This window comes from Notamacropus eugenii, chromosome 2, assembly GCF_028372415.1.
Source record: "Notamacropus eugenii isolate mMacEug1 chromosome 2, mMacEug1.pri_v2, whole genome shotgun sequence".
NCBI classification, from domain to species: domain Eukaryota; kingdom Metazoa; phylum Chordata; class Mammalia; order Diprotodontia; family Macropodidae; genus Notamacropus; species Notamacropus eugenii.
The window spans coordinates 314,144,799-314,149,399 of record NC_092873.1 but is presented as its reverse complement, the minus strand read 5'-3'; the positions used below and the strand labels follow the sequence as shown (position 1 = coordinate 314,149,399).

General features: G+C 35.8%; 1 pseudogene; it reads right to left on the bottom strand.

Annotated features, from left to right (window-relative positions):
- Positions 1-279: 279 nt before the first annotated feature.
- LOC140523965 (proteasome subunit alpha type-1 pseudogene) lies at positions 280-1,134 on the bottom strand (annotated as a pseudogene).
- Positions 1,135-4,601: the final 3,467 nt, after the last annotated feature.

Here is a 4,601-nt window from a genome sequence, read left to right as displayed (position 1 = left end):
TCCCTTTGTGAAGCCCTCCTCCCTCCTCCTTACCTACTCCCCTTTAGGGTCTTCTCTTTCCTTTTTTTTTTCAGTTGAAACAATTTTACTTCACAGTTGCCTTTAAAATCACAAAAACAATATGTTCTTCATATAAAAACAGTAATGCTGATACCTCATTCTTTCTAGAAAATGATCACATCTTCCCTCCGAAAGAAAATGTACCCAGTTATAACCTCTGGGAAAATCCTTCCAGGACTGATTTCTAAACATCTCTTTCTATAACTCTGCAACTGGCTGAAAGCATAATAACTGGCATATGGACAGAAGTATTCCTTTTAAACTTGCTAATATAGACTGGCTTAGACAGATCAGTGCTCCATGGGCTCATTAGCCTTCTCTGCAAGTTCCTTAGCAGGCTCAGCAGGCTGTGCTCTTCTCTGTGGTCTTTCTTCAAGACTTTCCAGGAAAGGAGACACATCATCATAGATTGTGGACTCCAAGTCTTTCCCAACAATTCCAAAGGAAACATTCTTTGCAGTTAGGTCCTGTTCTACAGGAAATGTTTCCTACAAGGCAGGAAGACCATGTTTCACCAGATCATTCAAATTACAGTCACTGAACTTGGACTTGCACCTTTCCAAGTAAGTGCTGGCCTAATGAGAGCGGGCTCCAATGGGCATAGCCAGACAGTCAATATAGTTTGCAGACGGACAGGTTTGGAAGATGTGAGGGCCCATATCACGATAACCAGTGATGAGCAGTCTCATTCCATGTTGTCCCCAGCTATCACTCTGTGTCAGTATCTGGGTCTTACTTCCTATTAGAGGCCAGACACTGGAAGAGGTCTGTCAAACTCAAATCTGGAACCTAGACACTCCTGAAGCATGAAGTTGAATAACAGCCTAACATCAGCAGTGTTAATCAGCAACAACTGAAATTCCAATATGATTATCAATATGTAGAATTGTTTTTCTGATGAGCCGTGGGTTCTGACTGTGCCCTTTTCAAAGCAACCAATACAGCATGGATTTTGGATTTCAGGCCCTCAGTAGCTGAGCCTTATTTGACAGCTTCCAGTGCATATTCTTTTTCATGAATTCTGCTCTGAGGGCTCCAAATAGACGCGTCCTTGTCATATTGGTTTAGAAACATTTTCTCAGTGATGGTGGAGCAGAGACCTCCAGCAGAGGGGGGCAGAAGGACCAGGTGGGTCGGAGGCGGTACCAGGCGAGCCACTTGCTGCTGCTGTCAGGTCTTCTCTTTCTGAGATTACAGTAGTCATCCTTTCCTCATTGCTAGGCCTGGATTTAGAACATCATACACTCTTCTATCTTCCCCTCTTCCCTTAACTCCCTTTCATATATTCTCTTCTGTTTTAATGTAGTCCAACAAAAGATAAAACAACAAAAACAACAAAAACCTATTGATTCACCTGGAGGCAAGTTGTTGCCAGGTTCTTTCTTAAATGCCCTCTGTCTACTTCTTCACTGTTAGTGCTACTAGATTTCTATCCTATTTCCTTGTGTACAGTAAGAAAAACATCTCTGTTGTCGTTCTTGTTTTTCCTGTCCTTGTCTGCTGCATTTTTCACTCCTGAATTTCTGTTGTTTGTCTTTGTAATAAGCAAATAATCTCTTCAGGTCTGGTTTTCTTTCCTAACAAAAACTTTAAAATGCCTCTCTATTATTAAAGATCAGTCTTTTGTGGAGAGGGGGAAGATAATGAATTCTTCTTTGTATATATTGATTTTAAGATGTTTACTGGATATCCAGTTTGAGGTGTCTTGAAAAGCAGTTGGAAATGCAAGATTGGAGGTGAGCAGAGATACGAAGATTGAAAATCATCAGCATAGAGATTACAATTAAATTAATGACAGCTAATGAAATCACCAAGTGAAGTAGTGTAAAGGGAGAAGAGAAGAGTACCCAGGACAGTATCCTGAGGGACACATGAGTGTTTCTTAAACTATTTCCACTCACAGGTATATAGGTATATAAAACAAGCATACAAATCAAATATTTACTCACAAAAAAATCATAAAGAAATTTATTTTAAAACAATTCTTTGGCATACATATAATTTTGCCATTGATTAAATATGGAAGAAAATTTGCATTCTTATGAGGTGGATGTGCTTGTTTATTTTTACATAAAGAATTTTATCTTAGTAGAATATTTGATATTCTGGACAGAGAGGATATAGAATATCTTCAATGTTTTTCAGAATTGATTGATATTTTTGTTTTGTAATCATTGATGAGGAGAACACCATTTTGCATAAATATATAGTACAAAATGGCAGAAGTATGTTTAGGACCATTTCAGAAATTGCTGAAAATTATGTTTTACACCTGTGTCACTTGCTAACTTGGCAAACTCTTCTTGAACTTTTAATGACAGATGACTGATATTTTTTTACTTCAATAGAATATGGTTTATTGTTTACTTAGCTATTTAGAATCAAAATTTGAAGGGAAATATTTCTGAAATTGTGTTCCCAGGTGCTTCAAATATTCAATTATAGCTCTTACAAAGAACCATTTTCCATCCTATTCTTCCATATGGTAACTTTAAGTGAAATTTCAATTTTATCTTTTAACATAAATATGTTACAATTTTTCCCTTGAAGCAACATGTTAAATCATTAAGTTTTTTAAATATCCAACAAATAACACAGTTTTGAAAGCCATAAGTCATTATAAAAAAATTAACAAAATTGGATTTCTTCTCAATCAAAAATATAACAACTCCATCTTTCAGTTTCAATAATCTGTTTAAACTTCATCTTCTTGAGAGCCACCTTAACTCTGCATTTAGTAATAAGCTTTTGTAAATGCAATCCATGTCTTTCCAAAGGTTTAAAACAACTGTTAAAAGCACAGTTTTTAATGAAGCTAATGATCTTTACATTATCACAAAGCACAGCATCTAACTTTAGTGATCTTTTTTTTGGCTATGAGTGGATCATGCAGTGAAATAAAAAAAATATGTTTATTGCCACCAACTTTAACTTTTGCTACAAATCCAATAATATCACCCATCATTGCTCCAGCATCATCTGTACAGATTCCAAAGGAATTTATTTCCACTGTAAACCTTCATTTGTGAAAAATTAATCAACATTAAGATACATATCTTCCCTCTTATGTGCCTTCCCAAATGTGACAAAACAATAATTCTTCATGCATGCTTCCTTCTTAAGCACATTACATAAAGTGACAACTGTGCCATGTTAGAAATAACAGTTATTTCATCTAACTGAATTGCAAACTTTGAGCTGCTCTTACACCTGGTAATAAACTGCTGGAATTGGTCATTACTAATTACAGAAATTCTGTTGGAAACAGTATCGTTCCAGAAAGGAGTTTTACAAATTTTATCAACATACGTTTTCCATGAACTATTTCTGACATTTTAATAGCAGTGAGCAACACAAGAACTTCTTTTATCATGTAGGGCTTTTTAAGTTTTGCATTTAAATAACATTTCATAAAATGAAAGTAAATACTTTTCACTGGCAGTGACAAATTCCTCAAAACATTATTTTTCTTTATTTAAAGATTTTAAAAGTTGTTTGAAATATTCCTTTAGTTTATTGCAGTATGCTATATGTTTAGTATTAAGATGTTGCTTTAGTGTGATTAATTTCATGCTCTTCATAGCCAAAACTTCATTACAAATTAAACAAAGTGAGTTTTTCTTTTTTTTTCAAAGAAAATGCTTTAAGTATTTGCAACAGTTTTTAAATTTTGCATACACATAATTAGTAAGTTTGGTATCAATTATTTTGATCTATACATTAAAATAGTTTTGTGGATTACTATATAATGAGATTATTGTATAATTACTGTATAAAGGCTGAAACAGTATTAGGAGTCAGAAGACCTGGGCTCTAGGCCTAGTTCTGTCAGTAAGTGGTTGCAGAACCTTGGGAGAGTCATCTTCCCTCTGTACCTTAGGTTCACCATCTATAAAGCAGGAGTTGAACTTAATAACCTCCAAAGTATCTCCTAGCTCTAATATTCTGTTTCCTTTTTTTTTCATATTTTACATTTAAATTTATTTAAGTTTTCAACATTCATTTCCACAAAATTTTGGATTCCAAATTTTCTCCCCATTTCTCCCCTCCCTCCACCCCCAAAATTCAAGCATTCTAATTACCCCTATCACCAATCTGCCCTCCCTTCTAACATCCTTTTCTTCCCTTATCCCCATCTTCTCTTTTGTCCTGTAGGGCAAGATAACCTTCTATACCCCATTACCTGTATTTCTTATTTCCTAGTTGTATGCAAGAACAATACTCAACAGTTGTTCCTAAAACTTTGAGTTCCAACTTCTCTTCCTCCCTCCCTCCCTCCCCACCCATCCTCTTTGGGAAGGCAAGCAGTTCAATATAGGCCATATCTGTGTAGCTTTGCAAATGACTTCCATAATTGTCGTGTTGTGTAAGACTAACTATATTTCCCTTCATCCTATCCTGCCCCACATTGTTTCTATTCTCTCTTTTGGTCCTGTCCCTCCCCAAGAGTGTTGACTTCAAATTGCTCCCTCCTCCCACTGCCCTCCCTTCCATCATCCCTCCCACCCTGCTTATCCCCTTCTCCCCCACTTTTCTGTATT